Genomic DNA, 27585 nt, shown 5'->3' with positions numbered 1-27585 from the left:
CCTTGGGGGGGGCACCTCGGAATATTTCATGCATCTGAAAACCCATAATTTAATTCGAAGAACTGGGTAGCAAAGCCATGATTTTTTTTTCAGGAAAAAAATAATTGGTGACCAAATGGGTTAAGAGAAAGACGATGTATATTTTGAGTCTCCGCGCTTTTTAATTTATCGTGTTTAATTCACATAGTACAAAATGATTGGAACCGCGCTCCAGCTACGTTCGCAGGTTCGAATCCTGCCTCGGGCATGGATGTGTCAGATCTCCTTAGTTTAGTTAGGTTTAAGTAGTTCTAAGTCTAGGGGACTGATGACCTCAGAAGTTTAGTCCCATAGTGCCCAGAGCCATCTAGGGGACTGATGACCTCAGATGTTAAGTCCCATAGTGCTTAGAGCCGTTTGAACCATTTGAACAAAATGATTTTTGAGATAAAATATTCTTTCATCCATTCACGACGCCACTGTAATATTACTGCGCGCCTAGTGACAGATCCCATTATTTCGCTGAATGTGTTAGCAAGGCACCCGAGAAAAGGAGTGCAATTGAATCTCATCCATAGAATACTACTAATGTATTGGAACAGGTGGATTATGTTGGAAAAACAATCAAGAAATACTGAGAATCTCGAATGATGACTTGCTACCGCGGGAACGCTGCGCTCGTGACGTTTTTTAAATGAAGTAATTATCGTGTGGATTACAAAGTCTTTTAGTGGTACTTGATATCGAATTACAAGTACAGACCATCTTCAGATCCTCAGAGACAGAGGTGCTAAACGAAAAAAAAAGTTGTACAAAAATATCGCGAAACACGGCATCACAAAAAAAGACATATAGATTGCACAATATATGTTCTATACGAGACACAGTGAAAAATCTATTTATCCTTGACCGCTAATACCGGCGTGCCGTGTACACTTAAAGGCTTATTGTTGCACAAAAGCACAGTAAGGAGGTCATATGAGCATGTGTGAGCTCTCCAGCAGCTTCATGTAGCACGTCCACTGTACGGGCCTAAAACGTCTCATAATAATTTGAAAAGGAACGTTGGAACAGCTTTCAAAAGAATTTTGTAACACACGTACGCAAAAATGTTTATTACAGTGTTTTAACAAAAAAATTGTACTCAAAACTTGCAGTAACGTTTCATTGTAAACTGTTTCATGTGTAAAGTGGTTGTACATTTAGATTTTTTCTCACTACTCCAGACGTTACTAGCACACTCTGGCCCCTCACAGTAGACAGTGAGGTGACGAGAGTCGTGGGGCATAATGCTGCAGCTCGACGTAGCATCGACCCAGCAAGTCGTTGGAAGGACCCTGCACAAATACCGAGCCATGCAGCCTCTACAGCGGTCCACAACTGCCAAAGTGTTTTTGGTGTAGGAGTATGTGTACAACTTAACTCTCGGTTATGTCCGTCAAGCTTTGCATGGGGTTCACGTCGGGCTATCTGAGTGGCCACATCATTCGCTCAAACTGCAGGACGTTCACCAAACCAGCCACGATCAACTGTCGCCCGGTGACGTGGTTAAATGTCGTGCGACTAGGGCCTCCCGTCGGGTAGACCGTTCGCCTGGTGCAGGTCTTTCGATGTGACGCCACTTCGGCGACCTGCGCGTCGATGGGGATGAAATGATCATGATTAGGACAACACAACACCCAGTCCCTGAGCGGAGAAAATCTCCGATCCAGCCGGGAAGAGAACCCGGGACCTTAGGATGGACATTCTGTCGCGCTGACCGCTCAGCTACCGGGGGCGGACGGTGACCTGGTGCACTGTCATCCATAAAAACTGCATCGTTGTTTGGGAACATGAAGTCCATGAATGACTGCAGATAGTCTCCAAATAGCCTAACATAACCAGTTCCAGTCATTGATCGGTTCAGCTGGACCAGAAGACCCAGTCGGTCCAAACCGTGTAACAACAGCCCACACCATTATGGAGCCACCAACAGCTTTAACAGTGCCTTATTATCAGCTAGGGTCCGTGGCTCTGCGCCACTCTCACCAACGGAAGTCGGCACTCATCTGACAAGGCCGCGGATTTCCAGTCGTCTAGGCTGCAATCCATTCGGCCACGAGCCCAGGAGGGGCGTAGCATGCGATGTCGTGCTTTTAGCAAAGGCACTCGCGTCTGTTGCCTGCTGCCACAGCCCACTAACGCCAAATGTCGCCGCTCTCTCCTAACGGCTATGTTCCTCGTACGTCCCACAGTGATTTCTGCGTATATTTCAAGCACTGTTGCTAGTCTGTTAGCACTGACAACTCTAAGCAAACGCCGCTGCTCTCGGTCATTACTGAAGGCCGATGGCCATTGCAGTGTCCGTCGCGTGAGGTAATGCCTGAAATCTGGTATTCTCGGCACACTATTGACACTGTGGATCTTGGAAAACTGAATTTTCTACCGATTTCCAGAATGTAATGTCCCATGTGTCTAGCTCCAACAACCACTCCGCTTTCAAAGTCTATTAATTCCGGTCATGCGGCCATAATGACATCGTAAACCATTTCATGTGAATCATGTGACTACAAATCACAGCTCCTGCAATCCGCTGCCCTTTTATACCTTGTGCACGCGACAGTACCGCCGTCTTTATACGTGCGTATCGCAACTTTTGTCTGCTCAGTGTATACATACAGTATATGAGGGCGCCGTAGGAGACAGACAGAGCTATGTGACCTTTTTAGTTGCTTTCATACGACTAGAGGATAAATTTTCTCATCATTTAAAGCATAAAATCTATGTAAGAATCAGGTCTTATAGACAAAAGTTTTTTTTCGCATAGGTCCCTTCTTTAAGGTGTATTGATTTTCATTTGGTACGGCACAGTTTTTATTTCGTTTTCCATTTTCATCCCTTACCGTCTGAATGGGGTCCATACCCGTTATATGACTGGATACTGACCAACGTTAGTGTGCTCCATAAGGCGAGTTTCTTAATAGTGTTGCAGCCTTCCACCAACACAAACATGCAGCTCGCGTTGCTGTTTCGAGATGGCGGTTCAAACAAATCAAGCAAATTCGGATTCCATAATATCTGAAGTTCGGGGCACGCTCTTTTCGTGCAATGGCAAACAATACTTTTCCTCAAAGGCTGAGAAACTTCATCAACGTCTTTACAGAGACTGAACAAAAATGCATACACAAAAACAGTTCATTCTGGGCGCTATGTACTCAGATACAGTACTGAGTATGTGATGCAAATCTCTTGTGAATATGCTTACGTGCCTTGGTGGAGAATTTGACGAGGCTTTTCTCCACTTCAGTGTGTACGTCAGACTGTGTTTTAAATACTGCCCGTCCGTCCAAACGTTTGTAATTCACTTGTGGTTGTTTGGGAGGAGACAAATTGTTCCTGCAGTTGGGCACAAACTCAGGGCACATTAATTTAAAGATAATATAGAAGGACGCAGCAAAGCATAGGAAAGGTAGAATCATGAAGGGAAAATGTGAAAGAAGAGAGCATTACGCATAAATAAAATCTAAGTATACGACGAGGTATCTATCAGTGCTCCATGGCAGTATCAAATACGTCACAGATGTTTTACTGAAAATGAAATAAAATAATAATAAAATAATGGATCATTTTTGTACACTGTTACATTTACTGACATATTGTTTTATACATTTTTTATCTAGCTATGAGCTTTAGTCATACATTACTGAAAAAAATACAGCAGAATGGTCTTTCTAAAATGTCTAAAAGCAGTAGATTCAGTTCCCTAACTAAATTTCCGAAAGCCGCATGAAGTTTATATTTTACGATTTACCAAGTTTCTTTACATTTCATAGCAGTTTAAATAACCTTAAAACTGTTTTGGTATATAGTAAAAAGGTCAAGTACCTTTAGAATCGAGTGGAAAACTCTCAGATTCGATTCAACGCGTTGGTCGGATTTTGAATTAAAATTGACACTATAAGAAATCACAGTTACTGTGAAAACAAGTTCGTCAAATGGCTGGTTTCCAAGCCTTAGGGTTGATACTGCCAGTGAAGTTGCAAGAATCAGAAAAGAGCAACGACGTGAGGGTGCAAACGTTAGTGAAAGGCTTCATTAAGAAGACGAGAACTGTATCAAAACCATTGAAAAACATTTTCATGGTGACAGCTTCCTTTCAAAAAAATTTGTTGATAGTCTGGTCATACATTCACTGTCTGAAAGAGGAACTTGACGACAACTGAGGCTAATATAAGAATTTGAATGCGAAAGAAAAACATTGAATGAGAGAATATGATAAGAGAAGTAAGGCAAGCTTAATGTAGAAGAGACTTATTACGTGGAATGGTGAAATAGTGAGATTTATGACAAAATGATTATTGGATACTGAGAAAATCAATTAATGTAATAACAGCTGCTACAATCATCATAAGCAGAAAAATATTAGAGAAACAGAAGAGTAAGTAGTTAAGGATGGGGGCAGATAATTTTAACAATTTGGCAGCCACAGCTAAAATTATTATACATGATTGACTGACAGTTCATAAAAGACAACAACTGTTAAAGCTACTGAAATATAAAAGTGAACGAAAAGTGCAACAGTCCGCTGCAGCTGTACTTATTGAAGTCGAGTAGAGACCCAAACATCCCGCTTCGCAATTTGTAAGTTGCATTCTTAGTGTATATCTGTACAGAATTTTTTTATAAATTAATGCTTTGATTTGAAGTTGTCTGAGATATCTTAGAATAAAGGATGAAAAGACTCAAATATGGAATAAAACATTACGCATGTAGTGAGGCAACTAGGTGTGGATCACATACGCCCCACAGAGAATAAATAAGATCTGTAATTTCATACCAAAAGAAGGGTACTTACTAATGCTACGTCATGTGGTATAGGGATTACTTACAGAATGCCACAGAGTAACAGTTGGCGTGGCTAGGTAAAGTTCTCAGTCCTCCTCAATTGATCATCAATGATGAACGTCATGTTTAAAAAACGAAAGAACAGAATCAGGAACTAGAAACTGATTCTTGAGTGAAGCGATATCTAAAATGAAAAAGAGATGATGACAGTCCCGAAGTAACGTGGACCAACTGCCAAAAAGGGATTGACTTGCGTTAAAATCACGGACTGTCATAGTTTTTACAATTAAAATATGTTCCTGTCGGCCTATCCTAAACAACAGACAATGTTCCTCATAAACGTTATCTAGGAGAGTATTGGGTCGTTGAATTATTGAAGAACAAAGTGAAGTTGGCGATGAAAACTAGTAAAACTGATGTAGTGAAATAAACTGAAAAATTATTTTTAGTATGTTTTGGAGGCCACGAAAGTCCGAAAGGAAAAGCTTTTGCTGCCAGTCAAACTTACCGAAAGCCGACACGATTATCTGTATTCGTCACCAACACGGCAGCTGACAACAAAAGCTACGAGCGTCCAGTGTACAGTCGAAGCGTGTGCGGTGACTGCCGTCCGGGTGCTGAGACTGTGACGGAGTCTGAAGGCACCCGGTCAACAGGGAAGACAAGAGAAGCGCGCTGCCAGCGGTCTGCAGACGAATTGCCGTCACCACGCTAACTGTTAAACGCGGTTCTCTGTATTACACAAAACCTGCTGTACTAGATATGAATTCTCAATCAGTCAATCAATCAATCAATAAAGGTGGGAGATACGATGCTGTGAGAACACTTTCACAGAGTACCCAAAGACGCATGTCGAAACATGCCACCTAGAGGAGATGACGTTTCCGCAGAATTATTAAGACCCTTTGGAGGTCCGACGGTGACAAAATGACTCACCGGTTATACAAGTTATATGGGACTGGCGAAATATCCCCATACTTCAAAAAGTGTCAGATAATTTCAGCTTTAAAAAAGGCATCAGCTGGCAGATGCGTGTATTACAGAACCACGAGATTAACAAGTCCTCAAACGAAATATTTATGGAAGAATGGAAGATCCGAGAGAAAGCCACTACAGGAGAGACTTAACTTAGAAAACAGCATGAAAAAAAGACAAATCTACCTTTACAGTATTCGTGAATTTAGAGAAAGGTGGAATTCACTTTAAGAAAATCTGGAGGCAACAAGGATAAAATGAAGGAAGCAAAAGCTTATCAACAGCTTGTACAGAAACCAGACTTTGGCTATAAGAGTCAAAGGGCATCATAAAGTAGCAGTAGATCAGATGGAAGTGAAACAGGTTTGTACCCTATCCCCAGTGTTATTAAATCTGTATACTGAGCAAGCAATAAAGGAAAGCAAAATGATATTTGGAAATGGAGTTACAACTTAGGGAAAACATGTAAAAACCTTTAGGTTTGCTGATGACATTGTAATACTGTCACAAACGGCGATGGACGTTGATGATCAGCTATACCACATGGATAGTCTCATGAAAAGACCTTATACAATGACTACCAACAAAAGTAAAAGAAGGGTAATAGAATAAAGTTGGCTTAAATCGCGGGATGCCGAGGGAAATAGATTAAAGAAAGATATGCTATATGTAGCCTATGTGTTTTGCTATTTGGCAGCAGAATAAGAGACATGGCCAGAAGTAGAGAGAATATAAAGCACTGCCTGGCAATAGGAGAAGAAATATTTCTGAAAGAGACAAAATTGATAACATTTAATTAGGAAGTCTTTTTATGACGGTATTTATCTGGAGTGTTGCTTGTACGGAAGTGAAAAATGTACAATAAACTTTTCAGACAAGAAGAGAATACAAGCTTTTGAAAAATGTTGCTACGGAAGAACACTGAATATTATGTGGGTATATGGAGTAACTAGTGAAGCACTAGTGAACTGAATCAGGAGAAACGAAATTTATGTCATATCATGATTCAAAGAAATGATCAGTGGATACAACAAATGCGAATGCTTATTAGTAATGGTGGGAAATGTTTCTGTGTGTATGCATGTGTGTGTGTGAGTGTGTGTGTGTGTGTGTGTGTGTGTGTGTGTGTGTGTGTTTGTGTGTGTGTGTGTGTGTCTGGAGGATAGTGGGAAGAGGGTACCAACACTCGAGTACAGTAAGTTCGAACGGATGTAGGCTGCAGTAAGTTATGCAGTTTAGAAGAGTCTTGTACAGTATAACTAATTGGACATGTAGACCACAGAAGGACCCAAATTACTGAACAAACAATATTGTCTACATAAAAATCAACAGCATCCCACAAACTACATGCATTGGCATAAATTAACATAAAAAGATTAATTATTGAACAAGAAATATTAAAAATGGAGGGCTCAAAAAAAACTAATATCTCAAAAATAATGAACCAGGCTAAATAAACGAATTTCAGTAAAAACAAAATTTCTACAACATTAAATTCGTCATCATTATTTTTTAGTTTCTTCATCCCCTTGAATCTTAATTTTATACTCCCATCTTCCAAAAACTGAAAATAACAATCAATAATTAATTTCAGGTAACTGAAATTTTAAATTTATTATCAAACTCAATACAATTTTTTTTACCTTACCTAGTTTTTAAATAGGAGCATAATATAAATTAATTACTTCTCACTCACTGATCTTTTTAAACACATTACAGCTGTTTGCTTTATTGAGCTTCTTCAGTAGAGCCTCCATTTATGTAGATTAAAATTTTATCAAAAATAAAAATTATTTATCTTCTAAATGAGGATGACTATGACTAATGTATGGAACTAATTGAAATTTGACCAAAATATTTCCGTTGAGAGAAATATTAAAGAAAAGAGAAGTAACTTAAATGTGATACTTCCAAATATTAATTTAAAACATGTTGAATCATAGCACATTTGAGAAGTATGAGACATAATGCTTATGCAGAACATGAGACATTTGGAGAAACTGATATAGAAATATTGGTAGCAATAGAAAAATCATGTGTGTTATAACTGTAAAAAATAGAGAAGTGTCACTTTAATCATTATCACTTACCAATAATTAATATACCAAAAATAATAAAAAATTGCAGTAAGGCTTGTACACTACTTTTAAAAGTTTTTTATCCAATAACCAGAAAATCTACGTCTAGTGATATAGATATCAGAGAATACAATAAAAAACAACTAATAAATTTATTCAATCGTTATAATGAAATAGCTAATATAATTACATTAGAAGATACAGAAAGTTTATTTTAATATCCATAAGGTACTGTATCATAATTTTCTATATCTTCACTTTTATTGTGCTGAAATGAAAATTCTTTCTTAACTTGCTTGCTTATTAAATTTTTAGTGTCTACATCTCTCGTTGTCTGATTGGAATCTAATGTACCTTTTCTTTCACTTCATTCTCAGTTAATCTTATCACAGATTTATCGTTCTACTTTTGACTATTTTTATAGTTTAAAGTGAAGCCCTTTACTTTCATCTCTGTGCCTTTATCATTTTACTCAAAATACTAACTTTTATTTTCATTTAAAGCCCAGTCTGTAATCCAGTTATTTCCTTTCTCATCAGTCCATTCACCTATCAAACAACCTGCTTCCACAGTATTTTTACCATTATCAATTTATACTATACTATCCATATCAATATATATAACAGCTTTCTATAGAGCTTATCTAACCTATCATACAACCTAAGCCTTGTATTTGATATGATGGATATCGCTATAAAAATATTTTTGGCTACATTATTTTCTACATAATGCTCTTTGAAATTGTACTTCATCTCTACCATACGCTCATTAATAAAATTTATATCTATATTATCTAATCAATCATCAATAGTATTTCATAAAATTGTTGTAAATCTGTCACATACTCAATTTGGCTCGTATTTTGCTGTTGCCCAAATTTTCTCCATAATGAAGCAACAGTTCATTTTCCAGGGTTTACTTTTATTGTGTCAATATCTAAGTCAATACCTATTGTTCTTCACATATCTTCTATATACCTCAGTAGTTTCAAAACTATGGGGGGTTTCTAATTTCGTTTTCCTAAAGTTTTTCATGTGATTTTGACAACATGTTGCTCATATTTTTAAAGTCCCACACTTCATAGTCATCTAAACTTTTGAATCCTTTTTCTGTAGCTTTACTTACTTCATTATTTGTCCAAGTTCCAATAAAACTTCTATCCTCATCATTGTGATTACATTTATTTATGTTCTCTTCTCCACATTTGCCACACATAACAAACAATAGTTATTCATTTTTATCGATCTTGATTCACACTGGCAAAACAGGATGATACATGCCTGTAGGTGTCAATACTTAACATATTATAAATCCATACCATTTTTAGTATATCTCAGTTTATAGGGTGCTACTCAGGATTATAATCATAATATTGCACAGTTGGATAAACACTTCATACATGATATATTTTATTTTTGTGTTAATACCTTTTGCTTTAGCTCTTAAATTTATTGTGTTAGTTCGACTACCATAAAAAGTGTCTCTTAGATCCAGTGGTTCAACAACTTTAGGTAACTGTTTCAATTTGTTAATATTTTTATATTCTGATGAATTAAGCCAATCACATTCCTAAATTTGTACTAAACCGTATACAGAATTACATATTTCACTACCTCTTATTTAAGTCTTTTGATCTAGGTCTTCCATCATTTCTTTATTATTGTTGTTAAAAATGTCTCAGTTTCAAAACTTTTTTGCAGCCTTATCGAAAACAACCTTAATATTAGTAAATAGTATAGGTTTCTTTATCAAAGGCATCTATTTTAGCTCCAGCTGTATTTACATCACCACCATTAAGAGCATGCTGAATGTTATTATTGTTTAACAACATTATGAAAAGGAAAGTTGCTTCTCACCATATAGTGGAGATGCAGACTCGCAGAAAGGCCCAACAAAAAGACTGTTACAAACAAATTTTCGGCGAACAAGGCCTTTGCCTTTGTCGAAAATAGATCACACACACACACACACACACACACACACACACACACACACACACACACACACACACAAACGCATGCAAATGCAACTGACACACATTTGACTGCTGACTCTGGCAGCTGAAGCCACACTGTGAGCAGCAAAAGCAGTGCATGATGGGAATGGCAACTGGATGGAGGTAAGGTGGAGGCTGGGACAACGAGGCGGAGGGGTAACAGAGTAGAGGTGGGGGCACTGATGTGCTGCTGGGGAGCATGCAGGGACGAGGTGGAGAGAGCATAGAATAGCTATGTGCAGTTGGGAGTTAGACAGAGGGCAGGGGAGAGGTAATGGGATGGAGAGAAGTAAAAAGACTGGGTGCATTACTGGAATAAGGTCTGTGTAGTGCTGGAATAGGAATAGGGAAGGCACTGGATGGGTGAGGACAATGACTGATGAAGGTTGAGACCAGGAGCGTTATAAGAATGTAGGGTATATTGCAGGGGGAGTTCCCACTTATGGGTTCTTTACTATAATTTTCTTTTTGTTTTTTATCAAAAACTGCATGATTATAGATCCCACCGATCATGCTTTAGAGCAATAAAAAGTTGAAACACGTGTGGGAAGAACAATGAAGTTGCAGCAAGTAAGACGGTTCTATTCACAAAACAAGTATTCCTGTGCTTGCTGCGGAGGATGGTTACGCAGACAAGCTTGTTATTCACGACAAGCCAGGCATTTCCATGTGGTTTTTACCAGAAATTCAGAAGACTTAACGTCGATAAAACCATACAACACATGAAATTCAATAACATGTACAAATGTAACGATCTTGTACCTAAATATATCAATGTAAAGATTAAAAACAGTTCACTCAGCGCCCAAAAACTAACACAGGCGGCTCAGCAAATGTGGTTAAAACACGAAATCAAATCCCTAATCTCTACAAAACAAAATGAGCAATACGAATTATCTAAGACACATTTACAACTTGCACACACAATTAATAATATGACAGTTTTCTCCCATCTGGTCAACAAGGTCGGAAAACACAGAAAATGGCTGTACCTAGAATGTGAAGATCAGCCAACTCAAAAAACTCCAGTTACAACGCAAATACCTTTACACACAACCAAGAACACACCCAAGATCAGTGAACCTTACAGACACACAGTTAACCAGTAAAGAAAGCCTGCTGTTCGAGAAAGGATTAAAATACAATGTAAATTCAGAAATAGATGAAGATTACGTAGAAAATCTAATTACAGAAACAGAAAGTGTATTGACAAGGGAAGACATTAATGGAAACAGCAGTGACAACATTAGACTAACTAGAGAACTAGTAAAAAGAAAGAAATTAATAATATAATAACCAGTATAAATACACAACACAAAAATAATGCCCTCAGGGACTCAGCATTGATTTGTTGGGTACGGGCTTGGCGACTCCAATGTTTCTGAGCTAGGGGACTGGTAAGCGCCGCCAGCCCTCTGTCACCGTAAGCTCTAGGCATGCTTCAGCGACGACAATGCGGCGTGGCGGTAGAACGTTGTGTGTCTCAGGGAACGGGGATCTTGGCTTGACTGCCCGGATCGCGAGGACGGAATAAACCTCTATAAACAACCCCTCAGTCGCAAGGTGTGCTGCACGCTGATGGGATGCAAGGCTGTTGAGGTGGAATAGTCCTTAGCGGGCAACCTCTGGGGAATCTGCTGCACCTCAGTTGTGTAAGGCTTACCTAGGCACACGGGGCTCTGTCTAGGTGGCCTTCTAGTTCCCTAGCTGCTCGAGGGACCGAGATGGATCCTTCTAAATCTTCTCTTCCTCCTCCCAGCGGAAAGGGTGGGCTGCTGATAAGTACGAACACCCAAACAAACAAGAGGGTTCATGCAGGCAGTCCTCCAGACTCAGGGTTTGTGCAGACTCTTTCAGGTATGAGTAACAGAACGGATGCTGGTGGCCAGAATGTGTTTCTTATAAGTAAACGGAAAGAGGGAAGCTTTGAGAAAGTTTCACCTTTTTATATTCAAAAAGGATTAGAGTGAATCGCTGGAACTTTAAAACTATCAAGCGGTTGTGGAATGGGACCCCGTTGATCGAAACGTCCAATTCTAAACAGGTGAAGAACATCCAGAAAGCTCAGTGGATCGGAGAGTATGCAATCGAAAGTGAACTGCACAATACCTTAAACTATAGTAAAGGTGTTGTGACTTGCAGGTATCTGGTTGACATTCCCCAGGAAGAACTGAAAGCTGAGTGGTCCCAGGAAGGAATCGTTGATGGCCAGAATATTATGAAATGGGTGGATGGTGACCTGGTGAGGTCAGACTCATTTATACTGACTATCAGCAGCACAGAACTTCCTGAGAACATGAAGACTGGTTTCCTCTGTGTTAGTGTGTGGCCTTATTTCCCTAACCCGATGCACTGTTTTATCTGCCAGCACTTTGGGCACACCAACTTGCATTGTAAAGGGGCTGCCACGTGTGGCAAATGTGGTAAGGCCACCCATGATGGTATTGGCTGTGCATCTTCTCCAAAGTGTGTCAACTGCTCTGGTGATCACCCTGTCTGGAGTAGGCACTGCTGTATCTTCCTTGAAGAAAGGAAGATACAAGAAATCAAAATGAAATGTCTAGACATATTTCATACGGAGAGGCCAAAAAGATCTATAAGGCCATGCAGCCCCCAGCATTTGCTACCTCCTTTGCGTCTGCTCTTAAACAACCAGTTCCAAAGAACGATGCTGTTACCAAAGCGGAAGTTGCTTGTGTCAGCACTAGCACCTGCGTTTTCCTGTGCACTTGTGCTGCTGCGAGTCCCTCAAAGTCGACTCCCAAAATATCAGACAAGTCTGTTGTTGCTGACATTGCAGAGCTCCCTGCTCCCTCAAAGGCTCAGTCTGGTCTAACGTCCAGCGCTGCCACTACCCCCGCAGCCATTTTGGCCCCAATGCCTACCCAGGGCAATAAATCGAAGCATTCACCTCCACTGGAGTCTGGATGTAAACAGTCCAACGATGTGGATATCCTTCTCTCTGACGTCTCTCTTGACTCCACAGTAGAACTAATGGAGCTTGATGTCAGACATGGGCAATGATCTCGCCTAAAGACTGAGCCTCCAACCATTAATTAAGTGCTCCCTTCCCTAGCGCAAAGACAGGGTGAAAGTAAAACGCCCATGATAGATGGCTTCCATATTACAGTGAAACACTAATCTGTTCAGGACACATGAGGAGGAACTGAACATTTTTGGAGAGGAACGCTCTCTGTGCCTGTGTTTACAAGAAACACGTTTTAGAGCCACTGACTCCCCCAGGCTACTTGGCTATACCCTTTACCAGAAGGATGACCTGTCTGGGGATAGGGCAAAGGGCGGTTTTGCTGTGTTTGTCAATGATGTGCATCAGTCCTCTGCTCTCCCCCAGGCTACCAACCTGCAAGCAGTTGCTGTCGAAATTTATGTGTGTCAGAGGATCACTATTTGCTCACTGTATCTCCCTCGACAAGATGTGATCGACTCTGAGGCTCTTACAGCTCTCGTGGAACAACTCCCTCGACTTTTTCTTCTCCTGGGAGATTTCAATGCTCACCGTGTTTTGTGGGGCTCTACCTCTACTTGTCCTCGGGGTCGAGTTTTGGAGAACCTCATGACGTCTCCCACGTCCTAAACACAGGTACTCACATTCACTTTTGTACTGCTACTGGGTCGTTCTACGCCATTCACCTCTCTTTCTGTTCTCCAGCCCTCGCAGACTGTTCAGTGGGCGGTCATTGACGGCCTCGATTCCGGTTACCACTTCCCGCTCTGCATTCAACAATATGACAGAGCCATACGTGAAGAGCAGCGACCAACATGGTTGGTCATCAGGGCTAATTGGACGCTGTTCAGCCGGCTGGCTGTGTTTGCAAAAGCGTCCAGGAATGTGTGGACCATATCACACAAGTGATCCACCATGCTGCTGACTTATCCATCCCCAAGTCCTCAGATAATCTCCAGAGGCGACCTGTGTCTTGTGGACAGATGAATGCCGTTCTGCCATTCGGAACAGGGTTGCGGCTCTTCAACGATTTAAAAGCTGCCCTATGGCAGACAACCTTATAGCCTTTCGAGTCGCGAGAACAAATACCTGACGTGTCATCTTAATCACAAGGAACGATCATGGCAAGTGTTCCTGGACTCCATCAGCCATTCCACTTTTTCAACGAAAGTATGTGAAGCCATCAGGAGGATTTCTGGTAAGCACAGTCGTTCACCAATAGCTGCAGTGATGACACAAGGATGTCTCCAAACAGCACCTGGATACATCGCTCAGACGCTAGCGAAGACCTTTGCACAAACAACTGCAGGATCTGGCGTTTCGTTGCTACGGTGCGACTGCAGAGAGGAGTAAATTGTGCTTTTGTTCCAACTATTCCGAAAGTTACAACTCTCCCTTCTCCATGTAGGAGCTGGAATCAGCCCTATCTGAGACTCGTGACATGGCACCTGGTCATGACCAGTTCCGGTACTGCATGCTTAGACGTTTGCCAGCAGCGTCGAAAATAATCCTCCTTGAATGTTTTAATCTTATATGGCAGACGGGTCACTTCCCCAACTCGTAGAGAGAGACAGTTTTGATATCTCTTCTCCAACCAGGAAATCATCACACGTCTCCCTGTAGTTATCAGAGTATCGCCTTAACGAACTGTGAACGAAAGACCTTGGAGCGAATGATTAACCGGTGTCTGGTCTGGCTATTAGAGACAGGCAACTCCTTAGCCGCTCTCAGTGTGGATTTCGAAGATTTCGGTCCACTGTTGACAACCTGCAAGCCGTCAGTTGAAACTTAGATTCAGTGCGGTTTCTGGGCCTCATTTTTGATTCCAGATTGTCGTGGTAGACACACCTGTAAGACCTGAAAACCAGAATCCTACGGGCACTGAATATCCTTAAAGTGCGTCAGTCACAGATCTCGGGGAGCGGACAGGGCGCGTCTCCTCCAGTTTAATACGTCTTTCGTGCGTTTACGGCTGGACTACGGATGCACAGTGTATGGATCGACAAAGTCTTCCTATTTGAAGATCATTGATGCTGTCCGCCACGAGGGGCTTTGGCTGGCCATGGGTGCTTATCAGACCAGTCCCATACCCAGCCTCTGTGCTGAGGCAGGGGAACCGCCACTTACCATCCAGTGGGAGCTCCTCCTTGTGCGCCAAATGTGTAAGTTTCTCACAGCTCCACATTCACTCGCTCACCATATTGTTGCTCATCTGCCTCTGGACCATCTTTTTTCCCAACGTCCCTGAGCCACAATGCCATTTGGAATCTGCATGCAACGTTTGCTGGAGTCCCTCAGTATGGAGCCCATACAGCCTCAAATCTAGGGTTTTAACCACCTGCCACTCTGGTTAGTAGAGAGGCCCAGAGTGATTTTAGATTTGGTGCAGTACTAGGGAGATTGCACTCCTGCTTCCGTTTTTAATGCAACTTTTTCCGCCATTTTATCTGAACACCACGACTATGTAGCAGTTTTTATGGATGGGTCGAAACAGGGGGATTCTGTTGGTTGCTCTGTCATTTTTCCGGATCATGTCCTCAAAGTCAGACTGCCTCCAGCGTTTACTGTCTTTGATGCAGAATTATCTGCGATCTTGTGGGCACTGGAGCAGATGAGATGCTCTTCCCATCCTAAATGTCTTGTCTGTTCGTATTCATTCAGTGTCCTTCACTTGTTGCAACGTTTGTATCCAGCATTAAAATGGTCCAGACCATCCTAGGTGCCCTCCTCCAACTACAACGACAGAGGAAGTAGGTGGCTTCTGCTGGGTTCCTGGGCACATCAGCATTGCTGGGAACGAAAGGGCAAATCTCGCAGCCAAGGAGGCGTGTCTCGATCCACAAGTATTTCAGTGTGCCATCCCCCTGCACGCTCTCACCTCGCTGTTGATCTCAAGAGCCTCGCGTCAGTGGGAGGATGAGGGGCTGGAAGTGACTGACAATAAGCTCCGTTTAGTCAAGGCCACGACGCATGTGTGGTGTACTTCCTTCCAGCCCCATGGACAGGACGAGGTTCTCCTCACTTGGCTTCGCATAGGCCACGGTCCTATGACGCATGGCTTCCTGCTCCAGCGAGAGGACCCTCCAATGTGTGGTGCTTGTGGCGTCCAGGTCATTGTGTGCCACGTTTTATTGGATTGCGTTTTATTTTCTGACCAGCGGGCCGTGGCTGGCTTGCCGGTGGATCTGCCATCTCTTTTAGGTAATAATCAGATGAATGTGGTTAGAATTTTAAAGTTCTGTGACTTGTCCAATGTTTTTACCAAGGTTTTAGGGAGAATGCTTTAATTTGTTCACAGGGCGACTGGCTCGCCCATATTTTAAGTATGTGCCCAGCCAGTGACAATTTCCTGTGGCGTCCTTGAAGCTCCTTTCCTATTTCACTTAAGTTTTATTCTTTTGCTCAACATTTTTCGTCTTTTCCCTCTTTCTTTCCGTGTATGCTCCCATTTTTCAAATGTTTTCCACATTCGTTTTTTTTAATGTGTGTCAGGGCACTGATAACGTCGGTGTTGAGCGCCCATAAGCCCCAAAAGACACACACACACACACACACACACACACACACACAAAACAAAAACACAGAATCTGCAACACTAAGAAGATGTAGGAGAAAACTTCAAAATGAAAATGTTATCATTTCAAAAGCAGACAAGGGGAACACAGTAATACTGATAGTCAGAAGAACAACATTGAAAAAACACAAGAATTCATCTCACGAAATAACATTACAGAATTATAATCAGACCCAACAAACATATTCTAGTCAAAAGTAAGAAATACTCTAAAAAATATAGACATCATACCAGATAACAAGAAGAACGAAAGTTGACACAGATTAATACCACTGCACCTGTCATCCAAACCAACCAAAGATCCAAAAACTGAACCTTCCTGGATTTAAGAAAATGCTCCACCTACAAGCTCGTATGGCACAAGAAGACAGAACCATTGAAAATGCTACACAGCTAATACAACAATTAAATATATAAAAAGCCCAGACACAGCAACACTCCTCTCATTTGATATAGAAATCATTTATTCCAACAAATCAGTACCATAAACAATAGAAAACATAGGGAAGAACCAGATTAAGGAGATACGCACATTAACAACTCATAACAAAACAAAATTATTTCCAGTTCAATAATGAATTTTATTTACAAGTAGTTCGATTACCAATGGGTCTCCAGCTTCAGGAACCTTAGCAAATATTTTCGTAAACCACATTAAACAAATCATTTTACAAAAAAAATAGCAAAAGAATACAACATATTATATTGGTTCAAGTATATGGATGATGTCCTTTATTTAACAGATGAACCACAAACAAAATTTTAAAACTACATGCTGACATCAACAAGGTACATAAAAACATAAAATTCACAATTCAAAGAGAACAGATAAACCAAATTAATTTTCTGAATATAACAATCATAAAACAAGACAGTAAGCATATGTTTGAAATTTACCATAAACCCACAGCAACAGACATTATTATTCCTCAACCATCAAACCACCCACACTCACAAAGGCATGCTGCACTTCGACATATGCTCCATAGACTCAACACAGTGCCACTCAGCAAAGAAAGCTACCAAAAATAACTGGACATAGTAATGCAGGTAGCACAAAGCAATGGTTCAATAGCAACATAGTAACGAAAATAAACAACAAAATTAAAAGTAAAATAAAAGCAGAAAACACCAAACCACAATCAACAACACAACAGAACCAAACACGAACATGCAGTCCCATAACTACTATACAGAAAATCGGAAAAAGATGGAAGGAACCATAAGATGGCACACAATGATATACAAACTCACATATAAAATTACAAACAATGAAAACCACTTCTTAACCCTCCAAGGAAATTGCCACATATAGAAAACGAAAGCAGAAAGGAAAACTGTTGAATGATCAAGTTCACATGACACACAATCCATTGTTTTCACTAATAGATAAAATAATAGAATAACGCTCCCAAAGAGGATTAATACAATAATACCACCCAACTTATTAATAATACCACCAAACATTTTTACACTCACTTATCCATGAACCCCTACAGAATATTGAAACAAAAAATCAGATCAGCTGTCACCAAAGCTCTCAACCACTTGTTAACAGGTATTTCATGGTGGACGATCTGAATGGCTGTGTACTCATAATGTTGTGCATAAAATAAGTTACTTTGATAGTTTAACGAGCTTAAGCTAAACATATTATGGTGTGTAGATGTGGATTAGTAATTGTTCTCTGTGTGTAACTAAAAGTATGGCGATCTGTTGAAAGAAAAGGGACATACTGTGTTTTGTAACTAACTAGTGCACAATGGCCGCGACCAGTTAGGAAGATTTGAGTACTGTTTACGAGATAAGTGAGGAAGAGTGGAATACACCGTGTTCCTGTAACAAAACTGCAGGAAAAGGCGTGAATTGTACAAAGTGCAAGGGGAAATTCCATTATTCGTGTGTAAATGCAATGAATAGAATGAAAAGCTGGAAATGCAGTGATTGTTTTCGTACTGAATGTGACGATATGGACGAAATCAAAACAGACCCGTTAAAAAGGTGTGTGTGTGAGAAGTTAGAGAATGAACTCAGAATAGTAAGAAAGGAACTTAAGTGTTCGAAAACAATTATTTGTGTATTAACAAACGAACTCCAGAAGCGAGAACCAGCCAAGAAAGAAACGTGTAAAAACTACAGATTCGAGCCGTCCAACATAATGCACGATTCACAACACAGCGTGCATACCACAACACAGAACGCAGTTCTAAAAGGAAAGCAATCTAAGGGTGCAGCAATGAAAATACAAACCTTTGCTCCTGAGAGTCAGTTAGTGAGTAGGCGACACAAAATATTCGTTGCCTCTGATAGCCATGGCAGAGACTGAGCAAGAAACATTTTAAAGTTTGCTTCAAATAAATATGACGTTGAAGGGAAGTTGATACGATGTGCCCCCACTAGTGTAATATTACAAAAATTCAATTACCTGCATAAGCTGATAAATGAAGATTTTACAGTTATTTGGGCAGGGGCTAATGACGTAGCAAAGAATGAAGCCAACTTGGCAATTCGTGCACTACAAAAAGCTTTGTCAGCATTACAAAATACAAATGTGATTAAAGCTTGTTTAATAGAAGTGACAAAACCTTATGGTTATGCATCAAGGTTTATAAAATTGACTTAGGACATGGCCAGTTTTAGGCAAACATTTAAATAATATTTTATGTTCTGAAGAAGACGTTATTACTAACGTTGAAACCTAGGTAAACGGTAATGTTAACCTGCAACTCTAGGCTGTATATTCTTATATAAACAATATCAATTGCTGTCGCTGCATAAAAATGTTAAAAGTTGTGAATTTCCATAGGGAATATTTTACAGTCAGACTTGCAAGAAGTAGACTTGCAGATCATGAGTCACTACTCCTTTAATTCTGTAAGAGGCAACCACTTAAAATTGAAGAATATAAAGTAGTAATGGTATGAGGGCAAAAGGAAGATTACATAAGTATGTTTGTTGATAGATTAGGAAGTGCGGATTGGGACTTTAAATGTAATTGTCAATCTGGCAAAAGGGAAGCTTAAATTACCTTTGATAACTTCTTTAAAAAGTACACAGATTTATGTTACTCTTGCTCACCAGTAAAAAAAATTAGATATCCAATTGAAATGAAAAAGAAAAGTGTGAACTGGTTTACAGAAGAGCTAGCAGTAATTAGAGTAAACATGCATATGCTGCACCAGATGCATAAGCATGACGCTAACCAACGGGCAGAACAGAGTGTGAACATTCATAGGTCAAACTGAAATGCAAAAAATTCTTATGATAAAAAAGCGAGCAGTGGAAAACTATATAGAAAGGGCTCCCAATAAATGCAAGACAGCATGGCAAATAATAAAACAAGAGAAAAGACCAAAATGTACAGAAACAGCCCTGCTTGAACCTGAGGAATTAAATCAGTACTTTTTAAACTCAGTTAAAGAAATAACTAACAGTATTAAAACAACAAATTCATCTGCAATTGACCTTGTTGGAACACCACTGCCTGTTAACCTGGTATTTTAATGGATGGCTGTGACACCTGCTGATGTTATAAAGGCTGTATTCAAATTTTCAAGTTCTAAAAGTATGGACTGTTATTGGTTACCGAATAACATAAGTAAAAAAACAATACACTCAGTTGCTAAGCCATTAGCTTTTTTATAATAAATGTGTGAATCTGGAATTTTCTGGGTGCACTTAAAATATCAAAAGTTTTCCCAGTTTTTAAAACGGGGGACAAACATCTCCCCCAAAGCTACAGACCAGTCTCCATTGTTCCAATATTCTCAAAGATATTTGAGGCACTGATACACACACAAATAAGCAGCTTCTTTGAAAAATACAATATCCTATGTAGCAATCAATTTTGGCAAGGGGAAAAACACAACAGGTGCCATCTTGGAAATCATTGACCAAATCGTAACAGTATTTGATAACAATAACATGGTATCACTGGTGTTATGTGACCTAAGCAAAGCTTTTGATTGGATTTCAGTTGACGTACTACAGAAGAAACTAGAGTTTTATGGGGTGAGAGGGAGCAGTTTAGCTGTGATAAGTTCTTATTTACGTAACCAAAGGTAATCTGATCCAGTCGGAAATGTAAAATCTTCAATAATGGAAATCAGCACCAGTGTACAACAAGTGTCTATCCTTGGGCCCTTCTTCTTCATTGTAGCTATCAATGATTTACCTAAAAATATAGCCCAGCCTGTTGTATGTTATGCTGACGATACAACACAACTTACCACACATCAGAACATTTCAGATCTGAACAACGTAACAAAAGAAGCTCTTGATAAGGCCCTGGACTGGTCTGCAGCCAATAAACTCCTGTGCGATCCTTATAAAACCCAACAACTTTTAATGGGAATAACAAATGAAGTAGGCAATAAGTCAGCAGAACTTTTACATATTCACATTGACTCAAAACTCTATAGGGAGGAACATGTTAATCAGGTATGTGGAAAAATATCTCAGGTGGCATATGTTATCTTGAAACTAAGAGAGGTAGTGAGCTTGGAGTACCTTAGGGTGACATACTTTGGGCGATTCCAGTCACATATTTCATATGATCTGATTATAAGGGGGCACTCCCCTCACATCAAGAATATCTTGAAATAACAAAAAATGTCTTATGATTAGTAAGTAAAAGAGGTTGTAGGGACTACTGCCGTCTTCTTTTTTCCAGACTCAAAATACAATTATAATTTTATACATTTATGTGTCTGTACTCTATATATTAAAAATAATATTTCAGAATTTATTGCCAGGGGGGAAATACATGAACACAACACCAGGGATCAGGGTAATTTAGACATACTGTGCCACAGATTAGCAAGAACAGGAAATTCCTGCAAAGTAAACCCACTCAGAATGTTCAATAAACTGCCAATTCATCTTCAGTCTATGGATATAATTTTTTTTAATTATGTGGTACAGCTGGCTGTCAGATCATCCATTCTATGACAAAGAATTCTTTGAGATGCCTGAGGAGGATATTAGCGTTTAAAAGTTGTTTGTAGTTAAACATATTGTTGTGTATTGTGGTTAATTGTGTGTAATTACAGAGTGTATGAAATACACAATGCACTATATACAGGATATACTGTACAATACAAGCATATTATAGTATAGTTAATTGTATTAACTTTTAGATACTATCCTGGTGTAGTTTGGTACACTGCCATGCTTAAAATTTATACTATAATGTATTGACACTAGTTTATTTTATTATTATATGTGTGCTACTACATCCTCTATGACAAAGCCAGTATCATTGTAAAATGATCTATGCTGAATAAAATTCTTCATTACATTCATATTCAACACTCAACAACTCAAACGAACAACTCTCCCCCCCCCCCCCCACAGATATATATATACTCCAAAAACATATACACACTCTTCAGCTCTCTCTCTCTCTCTCTCTCTCTCTCTCACACACACACACACACAAACTCACACACGATATAAACATCATGAATAGAAGTTGCTTTTGAACATATGCTTCAGTAGGCTGGCAACATGCAGGTAAACAAACCAAAGAGGAGGAAACACGAATTGAAGTAACAATATTTACGTTGTTTAAAACACAGTGACCAAAGCAACAGGTATATCGAGTGGCAAAAGAATGATAATACACCACAAAAAAGGAAGATAAACACGGTTACAATGTAAAAAAGTTTTGAATATAAACTTGTGCTTATGGTCGTCAATAAAGTGGTAGTGCGACCTCCAGACCATACGACAGGAAATGCAGATTACAGCAAACTGTAAGTAATTACTTATTTACATAAAAAAATCGCGACGTGAACTGCTGCCTAATCTAAAAATAACAAAACTGTATCGCTATAGATCCCACTGATGATGCCTTAGAGCAAGAAAAAGACGAATTTCGTCTGGGAAAAATAAATTCACTTGCAGCGAAATAAGGTGGTTTTATTTACAAAATAAGTATATCTGTGCTTGCTACGGAGGATGGTGATGCAAAGAAACTTTTTGTTAGAAGTATATTTATAGAAAAACTTAAAAGGATGGGCTTTCATAATTTTCAAACATGTAATCTCAATAAAATCTTGTGCCCAGATTCAAATGTTGTTCGTCTTTGTACCTTATTTAGAAGTGGTTTTACAGTAACAAAATATGCCACCTGTGATTTTCCAAGTTTTCTTTACTCTTGCTCTTTTAACGAGTTCCATCCACATGTGTGGAACATAAACGAAAGATACTTGTCTTTTCTTTTTTGCAAGTAACCCAAAAACACGCTCGTAGGGTAAATAGGTCCGACCCGACATTAGGTACTTAGGCTCCATAACATCGAATCTCTCTAACTGTGTTGAGTATATCCAAAAGCTAGCCACAGAGAAGTTTTTATTTTGGCCAAAGTAAGACTTTGAATGCACCCGCTCTACCACCTACTTTCTCTGACCACACCATTCCTGCATCATTATATATATATTATGTACGCAGAAGTTAAATGACAATAGTGAGAGGTGACGTTTCTAGAATGCGACTCCTACAGATAAGGGGTCCCAGGCAGACGTTACTGCATGTCGAAAGCAACGATCATAAAGAGTTCTTAGCTTGGAATATTCTGAATCCCTTTTCAGATTTTCATACGCAGTTCTAGCCTGTTTAACATGATAGTTGAGTTTTGATTCTATTCCTTTTCTTTTCTGACGCTTTCTCTCAGATAAAATTTGCATCTTACGGCGATCACAAATGTGACAGGTATCATTTCCTTGTTTTACAAAGCCAGTATTGAAAAACTGATAAAATATTTTGTAATACATGCCAAGGCTAAGGGGTTCCTTGTTGCTGTCTTTGCATTTATCTTAATAAAGACTGTACATCTTGCTAACTTGTAGATCTGGACACAAACACGTGGTATTGAGGTTCTTTTTCCTGGAATAGTTACTTGACTACGTAGGAAAATTATTTATATGAGCCCACGGAAATTCCTGGTCCTGATCGCTGCATTTATTTGGGCGATTGTTATGTCTCACATACTTATCCACCTTAAATGAAATGTTTATCCTTTAATTTCATGTTACACAAAAATCTATCATTGTGATTGTATATCTAGTGGTTTGTTGCATAAAATAAACGCAGAAACTTGCCACAGGAGCTGTTGACTCGCATGGGATAGGTGTCCATTGCTTACACCGAAGATTGCTAGAAAAGCTTTCTTACAAATCTGAACGTCAACTTCATATACAGTAACTATATTGACATTAGTTATCTGTCACCTACTCCTCCCTGGATTATCAGTATACCTTCGTTTGACAGGATTCATATTCACACATCCAGATATATAAGAACTTTAAAGACTGTTGTTACTTAGGTTCCAGAAATCAGGGAACAACTTATCATGTGTACTTGTAGGTACAATATCGAAGCATAGGCACAATATGACCCTGTGATATTGCCCTTTCGCGACACCCTCGTAATTACTGTACTCTTTACCACTGTTTCGCTTCTACTTGTTACCTTCTTTGCGCCAATCCTGAGGATTATGCTTTCTCTTTCGATAATTTCCACTGATTTTCGCACTTTCGTCAGCGTTTCCCATTTCTACACCCACCATGTTTATTAATTGTATTCTGTTCTGAATCTGCCAACTCAACATTTAAAAAGAACTCTAAACATGGTTCCCAAAGCGAATAACATTACATATTACACAAGGATTATATGTCATGCTTACAGTTTTTTTTAATTCCAATATAATCTACCTCTGCCCCTAAACCTTTTTAAATTTCAGTCAATTGACTGTTGTCTGTTTACCATTTAGCACAGAGTTGGCTACCCTGTCACACACAGCTGTTCAGCTTCTTTCCAGTGGAAGGAAGCTGAAGTGTAATGCAAGGTTAGTCCATTTTTGACATTACAGAAATCATACCTAGCGAAATGCAAGAAATTCTCTGTGATGTATTACATCCTAATGTGATATTTAGGAATTACACCAATTTCAGGTATGATAGATCTTGAATCCAGCAACAAATAGCAGCACTTATCTCCAATTTTTTACATATGAGGGTTAGGCCATTTCTCCACGCATGTCTACAGTTGTTATGTCATTAGAAACATGAAATTTTTTTAGTGTGAAGAAACAAGAAAGTTTCAAAAATAATTCAACAATGCTAGAGGTAATCATCCAAATTTTGAAGAAATTTTAAGACTGAATTAAGATCCCAAATCAAAATATTTGCCAGAGAAAAAGTGAAGGATTGAATATTGTTTGCTGGATAAATTACTTTAGTTTTATGAATGGCTACACACAAGAAGAACTGATTAATGATATAATGAATCTTCATCAATAAAAGTTAAAACCTAATTACCATTATGTAATTAAATTTTGTATAACACTCATAATGATTTTTATGCACATGTAATAAACAAAACAAACTGAATGCATCTGATTCAATCAACTCAAACTTAAAATTCTCAGTTAATTCTGACCCTACATCATTTATGCTAACTCATAGTTTAATACCAAAATATACTCTATCTTTCTTAACAAATCAATAGGTATAAATAATATTGTAATCAATATCAAACAATTTTAAATTTTCAATAACAAATTCAATTTACATATAAAAATTTTATAAAACAATTTTATTTTCATCTATTCAAATAATATGTGAATTATCCAAACCCAGCTACTTAACAAATGCCTCATCTCCCATCTTCCTCAAGACCTTATCCACACAGCAGACATCAGGATAACTTGTTTTCTGCACTTTTTGCTCATAAGAATTTCTTTTCATTTCTTCACCATCAAATACATTCGATTTATAAGTGTTTGGATCAGAATGAAAAACACTTTCAGTTTCCAAAATTTGTATTTACCAATTGGCTGTGCATCCTTTTTCAGATATTCTTTTAAGCTTACTGATTCTTACTTTATCTCCCATTTTAAATTTTGGTTTAACACTAGATACAATGACAGTTGGCCTATAACTTTTATCATTAACTTCTTTTGGCTTCATTTTTAACGATAAATGTATTGTGTTGTTGAATTCAACAAATAATGCTGAGACTGTATCTATCTGTTTGTAATTTCACACGTTTTCTTTGAAAGTTCTGTTAAATCTTTCTGCAACAGATGCTTTTATTTCTGAAAAAGTTGTGTGATGTTTGATGCTATATTTTTTCCTGAGTTCTTTAAAATCTTTACTGTAGAATTCTTTTCCATTATTTGTTTTTCAGATTTCTTGGTGTTCTTACTTTACATGTTCCTTCAATAGCATCAGCCACATTTTACCTGTTTTATATCTAAGTTGAATAGTCCAAAACATTTTGAGCAAACATCAATCACAGTTAATAAATATTCATTTCCCTTATTTATTTTTGATATTCCTTTCAAGTTCTCAGAATCCATATCTACTAGTAAATTAGCTTGTCATATTATCAGGATACTACAGCACCACTTAAACACTGAGACAATTTAGAGGTTTCCTATACTGGCTTTTCTCTCAAGGACCTTTATGTAGGCTAGAGCAGTGGCCATTTACGTGAAAACTGGTATTCCGTTTTAACATATTGACATATCAGAGCACTGCACTGAACATATTGTTGAATACTGTGCAGAAGCATTTCAATTTGGTTAAACTAAAAACTGTTGAATTATATTTGTCTATAGGTCGCAAAACATAATTTCAGACATTTCTGTTCTTGGTTCACTTTGTAGAAAGTGCCGAAAATCCACACTCCTGGAAATGGAAAAAAAAAAGAACACACTGACACCGGTGTGTCAGACCCACCATACTTGCTCCGGACACTGCGAGAGGGCTGTACAAGCAATGATCACACGCACGGCACAGCGGACACACCAGGAACCGCGGTGTTGGCCGTCGAATGGCGCTAGCTGCACAGCATTTGTGCACCGCCGCCGTCAGTGTCAGCCAGTTTACCGTGGCATACGGAGCTCCATCGCAGTCTTTAACACTGGTAGCATGCCGCGACAGCGTGGACGTGAACCGTATGTGCAGTTGACGGACTTTGAGCGAGGGCGTATAGTGGGCATGCGGGAGGCCGGTGGACGTACCGCCGAATTGCTCAACACGTGGGGCATGAGGTCTCCACAGTACATCGATGTTGTCGCCAGTGGTCGGCGGAAGGTGCACGTGCCCGTCGACCTGGGACCGGACCGCAGCGACGCACGGATGCACGCCAAGACCGTAGGATCCTACGCAGTGCCGTAGGGGACCGCACCGCCACTTCCCAGCAAATTAGGGACACTGTTGCTCCTGGGGTATCGGCGAGGACCATTCGCAACCGTCTCCATGAAGCTGGGCTACGGTCCCACACACCGTTAGGCCGTCTTCCGCTCACGCCCCAACATCGTGCAGCCCGCCTCCATTGGTGTTGCGACAGGCGTGAATGGAGGGACGAATGGAGACATGTCGTCTTCAGCGATGAGAGTCGCTTCTGCCTTGGTGCCAATGATGGTCGTATGCGTGTTTGGCGCCGTGCAGGTGAGCGCCACAATCAGGACTGCATACGTCCGAGGCACACAGGGCCAACACCCGGTATCATGGTGTGGGGAGCGATCTCCTACACTGGCCGTACACCACTGGTGATCGTCGAGGGGACACTGAATAGTGCACGGTACATCCAAACCGTCATCGAACCCATCGTTCTACCATTCCTAGACCGGCAAGGGAACTTGCTGTTCCAACAGGACAATGCACGTCCGCATGTATCCCGTGCCACCCAACGTTCTCTAGATGGTGTAAGTCAACTACCCTGGCCAGCAAGATCTCCGGATCTGTCCCCCATTGAGCATGTTTGGGACTGGATGAAGCGTCGTCTCACGTGGTCTGCACGTCCAGCACGAACGCTGGTCCAACTGAGGCGCCAGGTGGAAATGGCATGGCAAGCCGTTCCACAGGACTACATCCAGCATCTCTACGATCGTCTCCATTAGAGAATAGCAGCCTGCATTGCTGCGAAAGGTGGATATACACTGTACTAGTGCCGACATTGTGCATGCTCTGTTGCCTGTGTCTATGTGCCTGTGGTTCTGTCAGTGTGATCATGTGATGTATCTGACTCCAGGAATGTGTCAATAAAGTTTCCCCTTCCTGGGACAATGAATTCACGGTGTTCTTATTTCAATTTCCAGGAGTGTATTATATGTAGTGATTTTAATATTAATTTTATAAGTCATAGTGCAAGTAAAAGAATGTTGGAGGGTCTCCTAAATTCA

At 39.7% G+C, this 27585-nt stretch overlaps 1 protein-coding gene across 1 annotated transcript in view; it reads left to right on the top strand.

Moving 5' to 3' along the window:
* The window catches only part of LOC124613062 (uncharacterized protein PB18E9.04c-like), a 104482-nt gene that overhangs the window by 54001 nt on the left and 22896 nt on the right, over nucleotides 1–27585 (top strand). The gene's annotated exons all lie outside the window — the stretch shown is intronic.

The sequence above is a fragment of the Schistocerca americana genome, chromosome 4 (genome assembly GCF_021461395.2).
Source record: "Schistocerca americana isolate TAMUIC-IGC-003095 chromosome 4, iqSchAmer2.1, whole genome shotgun sequence".
NCBI lineage: Eukaryota > Metazoa > Arthropoda > Insecta > Orthoptera > Acrididae > Schistocerca > Schistocerca americana.
This window is presented reverse-complemented; position numbering and strand designations above follow the sequence as displayed.